We start from the raw sequence: 8,057 nt of genomic DNA, 5'->3' as shown, positions 1-8,057 counted from the left end.
CCTCTGCTAGTATTATTCCTCACTTTTAAAATATAAAGGGAGTCAAATTGACTTCCTAGTTGGTACTAAAAGGTACTAAAACCCAGACCCGAGCCCCCTCCAACGTTTTAAAAAAAGCCTTTTTTAAAGTGACTCGCGGAGGAAACCATACAGAGGCGGGCGAAGCCCGCCTCTGCTAGTATTATTCCTCACTTTTAAAATATAAAGGGAGTCAAATTGACTTCCTAGTTGGTACTAAAAGGTACTAAAACCCAGACCCGAGCCCCCTCCAACGTTTTAAAAAAAGCCTTTTGTAAAGTGACTCGCGGAGGAAACCATACAGAGGCGGGCGAAGCCCGCCTCTGCTAGTATTATTCCTCACTTTTAAAATATAAAGGGAGTCAAATTGACTTCCTAGTTGGTACTAAAAGGTACTAAAACCCAGACCCGGATCTGGGTTAATAACCTTTTAGTACCAACTAGAAAGTCAATTTGACTCCCTTCTGCATTAAAAATGGGAAAGTAAAGAAGATTCGGCGGGCTTCGCCCACCTCTGGCTGTGGTCTCTTTCCAAGGCACCTTAACAAAGTTTTTTTGGTAAAAAAAATGTTGGAGGGGGGTTGGATCTGGGTTAATCACCTTTTAGTACCAACTATAAAGTCAATTTGACTCTCTTCTGCATTAAAAATGGGAAAGTAAAGAAGATTTTGTTTTGGTTCCCATCCCTGCTATTCTGTATTTTGATATAAACAAAGACCGATTTATGTTATTTCTATTTGGAAAGAGGAAGAAAGCAATAGCGTTAGATTTTCTGCGTTATAAACAGGGACCGATTTATGTTATTTATTTAGAGAGAAGAAGACAGAAAGATATTTGAAGATATATATATATAAATAATATATATATATATATATATATATATATATATATATATATATATATATATATATATATATATATATATATATATATATATATATATATATATATATATATATATATATATATATATATATATATATATATATATATATATATATATATATATATATATATATATATATATATATATATATATATATATGTATATATATATATATATTTATTAATAATTTATAATATTAATTTATTTATATATTATATTTAAAATTTAAAGAGAAACGAAAGGTCTGCTCGAGTACCTGGCTTATTGTATGAAGGGTTTCTTTCAACCAGTAGGCAGTCTATTGAGTGACCAGTGAGCAGAGAGAGAGAGAGAGAGAGAGAGAGAGAGAGAGAGAGAGAGTTGCATTGGTAGTCTATTATATACTTGAGTATATATACGCTGTAAAAAATTTAGGGAGTTAACGGACTCGGACTCGGGACACGGATTTATTATTAAGTGAACTAAACTTGAAATAAATTTAAATTTAAAAATAAATTATCATAAATAATATAATTTTTTAATTTTTAAACTTTATTATAAAAATGTTTTTTGTGTAAAAAAATTAGGTAGGATAGTGTTGTATTATTATGATTACTATGAGTAAAAATGAAAAATTTAAAAAAATTTTATATTGTAAATGTTTTTGTTTTCTAAAATACATTTTCCAAAATGAAAAAATTATTTATAGCACTAAAATGTAGCATTTACATAATTTTTGCAGATAGTGTACAATTAATTAAAATTGATTTAATAAATGGTAATAAATCCTTAATTAGAGAATAATTTAATCCCAACAAAAACATCTTTGATGTTTTAACCCTTAAACCGCACACTTCCGAATCCATCCTTAAACCGCACACTGGGTGTGCGACACCCGGGGACTTTAAAGTGTGTTCTCCAAGCTGGAAAAGGATATTATGGTTCAGAAAAATTATCTTATGTAGCTCAGTACATCTATTTTGAAGGAAAATAAGTTTCATAATGATTTATTTAATCTTAATAATTAAAAAAATGTTTTTTAAAACTATTGAAATCACCTTAAACCGAAAACTGGGTATCAGCCACCCAGAAATTTTTCGCTGTTAATTTCATAAAGTTATCAAATATACAAAGACACTTGCCCAGTAGGAAAAGTCGGAGGAATGTCAGAGTTTACAACCGCCTGGGATCCACGCCCGTGCGGACCGCCAGTACCGATGTTTTGTACCGATTCGGATCCCAAAATTCAACCGGTGTTGAACAGATTAGGCTCAGAATTTTTGATCCGCCTTACTACTTTTGTCAGTACTGGCGTGGTACTGGATTTGTTCCGCCTGCGGATTTCATTCTTCTACGGGCGTCGGAAGAATGATGGATGTTAGGTCTGTACTGGCTCGGTGCTGGGGCGGATCCGACTGCGGATCTCGTCATTTATTGTTATAGTTCACATTATCAGTATAATCATAAATTTATTTTATTATATATATCATAGCTAATTAATTATTACAATAACTAATTGCATTTATTATAATATTATTATTATTATTATTATTATTATTATTATTATTATTATTATTATTATTATTATTATTATTATTATTATTATTATTATTATTATTATTATTATTATTATTATTATTATTATTATTATTATTATTATTATTATTATTATTATTATTATTATTATTATTATTATTATTATTATTATTATTATTATTATTATTATTATTATTATTATTATTATTATTATTATTATTATTATTATTATTATTATTATTATTATTATTATTATTATTATTATTTTTTTTTTTTTTTTTTTTTTTTTGCTTAGGGAATTTTGGGAAATCTGCCTACAGATACCTTGGATTCCGCACTCCAAGGTTATGTGGGGTTGGTGTGATAAAACAAAAGGAGATAAAAAAAAGAAAAATAAATATATAAAATAGTAAATTTAATAAACTGGCGACCTACTGCCAGCCCGACCCACTAAAACCCGTAACCCTTCTTCTGGAGCCCTTTACCCTCCCTCGGACCTGTCGTAAGACTTTAGCCTTCGAGGGTGGCGCTCCAACTCTGTCGCTAATGTGACTTTCTGCTTTTCTCTGCGGTTATCCTGCGTTAATAGTTAAAAATTTAAACTATTTCAATATAAAGCGGAATTAACAGCACAACAATAATTAAAAATAACAAATGTGTAATTAAGTGTAAAAAGTCAAAAGATAAAATTATAAACGGATATATAAAAAAAAGAAAAAATAAACGCGTATAAAAAATTGAAAACATAAAACTGTACAAAGATGAATAATAAAAAAAAAACACAAACAATTAAAAAATGAATAAGGACAAATAAATCACAAAATAAATTAATAAAAAACAAACGAATAAATTAAAAGCTGTTTAAATTACGCTTTTTGGCGGCCGTCGAGATCCTTCCTCGACATAACCGAGATTATGAAGTTCTCGACTTGCCGCCAATTCTCCTCTGACTGGGTCATCAGCGATACCATGTTCTCCGGTGTAACTTGACTGTTTACACCTTCAAACATGGCCCGCCTCTCCAAGTCCCATTTCTTGCATGAGAAGAGGGTGTGCTCCGCGTTGTCCTCAAGGAACTGGCAATATGCACACACCTCGTTCTCGCGTAATTTAAAGCGACACAGGTACGAGTTAAAACACCCGTGACCTGTGAACGCCTGAGTCAAATAATAGGAAACCTGACCGTGTTTCCTATTTATCCAGGTGGCGAGTGCCGGGATAAGGCGATAAGTCCATCGACCTTTTTCCTCACCATCCCATCTTTCTTGCCATCTTTCTATGAGCCTGTGCCTCGCTTCTTTGCGGATTAGGCCCTTGCTTGGTCTTAATTCCTCATTCAAGGAACTGCTTTCTTTAGAAAAGAGAAACATTTCTTCCCTTTCCCTCGCCAAAAGATCTGCTGGCGGGACACTTGCAAGGACCTGCACAGCACTCGTAGATACCGTCTTATATGCAGAGATGATACGCGTTGTTATCGATCTCTGCGCAGACAGTATCTTTTCACAGATGGTCACACATCTTTTACTCCTCAGGGATGGGGCCCACGCTGGTGCTGCATAGAGCATTTTAGCGTGGGCGACACTCGCCACCAGTCTTCTTTTTTGTTCACGTGGTCCGCCAACATTTGGCATTAGCCGTGAAAGATTAGCCGCACACTCGATCGCCTTATTTGACGCCGTAGCCATGTGGTGGTGGAAGTTTAACCTTCCATCTAACTCCACACCAAGATATTTAATTTGCTTACTCCACTTGACCTCAAATCCGTCTATCACGATTCGTGGGAGCTCATAACCACGTCTGTCTGTGACCAGCAGTGCCTCGGTTTTTTCCAGGGCCATTTCAAGACCTCTGGTATCCAGCCAGCTTTTAGCTAGTCGCAGACATTCGTTCACCAATGTTCCAAGAGCCTCCTCACTTTCGGCAGTGCACACGAATAATGCGTCGTCCGCAAAGCCGATGATCACCGCACCTTCGGGCAGATCCATTCGCAGAAAATCATCGTAAGATACATTCCATACAAATGGACCCACCCTTGAGCCTTGAGGAGCCCCACGCTGCATCTTTTCCTTGAGAGTGCAGGTGTCTCCCTCATATATAACCCACCTGTCGCTAAGATAATTATCCATTATCCGCAACAAGTAGGGCGGCATGTTTTTCTTTTCCATCGACTCGATGAGATCTTTCCATCTTGCGGAATTAAACGCGTTACGTATGTCAATTGCTACCAACGCGCAGAAGCTCTTCTTTTTCCCAGGTCCCAATTTGTTTTTTCCTGCTTTGGCTATGTCCACAACTGCCTGGATGGCATCAACTGTGGACTTGCCTTTACGGAAACCAAATTGGTGATCGGACAGACGATTCTCTTCGGTCAAGTGGCCTTGCATTCTCTGCAGAACCATATCCTCTAGAAGTTTACCCATCGTATCTAGCAGGCATATAGGCCTGTACGATGAAACCTTATCTAGAGGTTTTTCACCTTTCCTTAGGAGGACTAACCTCTGTCGCTTCCAGTCGAGGAAGAACTCTCCTCTCTCAAGGCAAAGATTGAAGCATCGAAGCAGAATCTGGGGTAAAGTGTCGATTACCAACTTTAGGATCTCGTTACTTATCCCATCGATTCCAGGCGCCTTGCCTGTTTTCAATCTTTTGCCTGCTTTTTGCAGTTCACTAAGTGTGAAGAGTTCTTCCTCTTCGACTTTGCAAAAACTCCAGTCCCTTCTAAGGTATGGCTCCGCAGGAGGAAACAAAGAACTTATTATCTTTCTGACCCAATCGGGATTGTCCAGGCCGGGGGTCTTTTGCTTCGTCACTAATTTCTTAGTTACGATTTTAAAAGCCAGACCCCATGGGTCCTTATCGACTTCCTCGATTAGGTCCTTCCAGCTACGGCGTCGCGACTTGCGGATCTCTTTCTTGAGGTCCTTTTTCGCCTCCTTGAAAGCCTCTTTCAGCAAGGGATCTCCCTTAGATCGGGTATATGTCCTTCTTGCTTTGAGGCATTCCTTTCTCAAGGAGGCTAGCTCCTCTGACCACCAGTGCAAGGATTTTCTTACTGGAGTGGCGCCTTTGCGTGGCATTGACGCATTGCAAGCGGTGACTATCATGTTCCTCACCGCTCGCACCTCCCCATCCAGACTGCTCGGCCTCTTCACCCAGCCCAAGTCCTCAATTAAAAGGGCTTCTCTTAGGGACCGGCCGAACTTTTCCTTGTCGAGTCTCTTCATATTCCACGAGGAGGTTTTGCGACTAGGAGCATCCTGTCTTTTTCCTCCTCGTGTGTCTCCCATAGAGACTGAGAACTCAATGTACTGGTGGTCACTTGCGGTATATTCCTCTGAGACCCGCCAGTCGGTTATGCGGCTAAATAGTTTAGACGATGCGATTGTTAGATCTATAATTGATCCGATCGCACCTCGTCTAAAAGTCCATGTATTGCCTCGGTTTACTGCCAATAAGTCGTTTCTGGAGATCATTTCTCCAATACGAATTCCTCTCTTGTCGAGTCTCGTCTCACCCCACTCTGGCGACTTTGCGTTAAAATCACCAGTGATGATGACATCCAGCCTGGATTCTGTGAGGCTCGATTCTAGGTCTTCGATATTGGCTCCGAAGTTTGTCAGTGGGTCGTTGGGTGAGAAGTAGCAGCTATACATACGTATATTAGCCACCTCTATCCACACGAACCCACTGCTCGTCTCCAGAAACTTGTCAACCCGCAATTCTGGGTTGCACAGCTTTATGTCGGCTCTCTTCGCCTTATCCTGATACCAAGGGGCGAGATCGCTTCCTTGATACTGCTCACTGCAGAACAGGATATCGACCTCATTTTCCCTTGCTGTTTGCATTAGGAGCAACTGTGCATCCTTACTTGTATGCAAGTTGACCTGCAAAAATTTTAAGGATTTGCCCTTTTAATCTTTTGCAGTTCTTCTCTGTAAACCGGGCAGGCTCTCTTTCCGGAATCGTGATCCGTCTCTGGCTTTCCCAGGTCCAAGCATGTAAGGCACTTCGGCTTAACTTTACAGCTCTTCGCGAGGTGTCCCTCTCCGCCGCATCTCCGACAGTTTTTGCTTCTGTCGGGGCCTTTGCAGGTTCGGGTTGAGTGTCCGTATGCTAGGCACTTTTGGCACCTAGCTACTTCAACATGCTCGCGAATTGGAGCATTTATCCAGCCGATTTTTATTTTACCAAGCTTTAGCAGAGTGTTACTTTCTGCCTCTGTCAGACGTACCAGAGCAACCTTAGTTCCTCTGTATCGCGGCAAAAGTCGACACTCCATCTTCAGGTCGGGTTTACCCAGCTTTTCTCTTAGTGCTGCAGTTACCTCATCCTCTGAGGTGGCTTCGTCCAAATCCTTAATCTCTAGAGACCTTTTATTCACTAGAGGTGTGACCTCAGCTTTACCATGCAGGGCCGAAGACAGTGCATCTGCAAATTTTAAGGTCTCTCCGCCCTTTTTCACTATCACGAGAACCTCCTGTTTAAAGGTTCTCCTGATTTTCCGGATCACGGTACCCGTATCTTCTGGGTTTACCTTTGCTTTTAGCAGCGGCAAGATACCCTCATAAAGCTTTGGGTCGCTTGCCGTAATTTTAACAGCTTCCGTGCTCCTCAGCTTCAAAGGGGGCTTCGGAAGCTCTTTTTTCTCACCTGAGGGTTTCTCTTTTGGAGTCCGTTTCTTTTTGCTTTTAACAACTTTGAAGCCGTCCCCATTGTCCGCTCCGTCCTTTAAAACGGTCTCAGCATACGAACTGCCAGGACTATCTAAGGGCGCCTCTTTCGTTCCATCTAGCGACTCAGAACCAAGCTGTGGAGCATCCTTTCGCTTAATTCTTTTCCCGCTTTGAGTCGCCCGTTGCGGACTCGCATCTGGGCTTGCACCTTCCCTGGGGCGCTTATTAACGCCCTTTGCCTTATTAGGGCGTGCAGTTACGCCGTCCAGAGCTGTAGTCGTGCTCTCCGTCTGATCTCGAGCTCCCACAGTTGGATGTTGCGGCGCCTGGTCTTTGAACGGCTCGGGGATAAAACGTAAATTCTTACAAATTGTTAAGAACGAACTCTCCAAAACCGCCACGCCATCCTGGATGTCACGACTGACGTTCTTTTGGCGCTTGAATGCCTGGTACACGCTCTTAAAAATCCCGGGAATAGCCAGAAACTGATTTGCGACATTTGATTCGTAGCATGTCAGCTGGCTATCTATTTGGCTCCCTCCAAAATCCTTGGAGCCATCTGCACCGACTATCGGGGCTTGCACCCGATCAGAATCGGTGGTGGGATTACCCTCTTTCGAGGTACCCACTTGGAGTATTTCGTTTAAAATTTTGTCCATTTCATTTGTGTTTTTTTTTAATTCTTTGTCCCGTGTCGAGGGACAATCGGGCCTTAACAGGGTACTACCATCTGGCCAAGATGGGCCCTGAACCGCCTCCGTTAGTTACATAGACGTTATAGCATTGCTGGAGCATTGATGCGACGTCTATGATATCCAAGGGCACGTGAACATGTGTGTTCGGACGTGGAGGTCGATGTGTCTCTCCAAGATAGCAGGAAGTTTCCGCAAAGGGAGTGCATCCTGGTATCTCTTCACAGAGTTTACCCTCATTATTATTATTATTATTATTATTATTATTATTAT

This window comes from Leptopilina heterotoma, unplaced genomic scaffold (assembly GCF_015476425.1).
Source record: "Leptopilina heterotoma isolate Lh14 unplaced genomic scaffold, ASM1547642v1 Lhet_455, whole genome shotgun sequence".
Taxonomy (NCBI): Eukaryota; Metazoa; Arthropoda; class Insecta; order Hymenoptera; family Figitidae; genus Leptopilina; species Leptopilina heterotoma.
The sequence above is the reverse complement of the archived record's forward strand: the minus strand, read 5'-3'. Positions refer to the sequence as shown.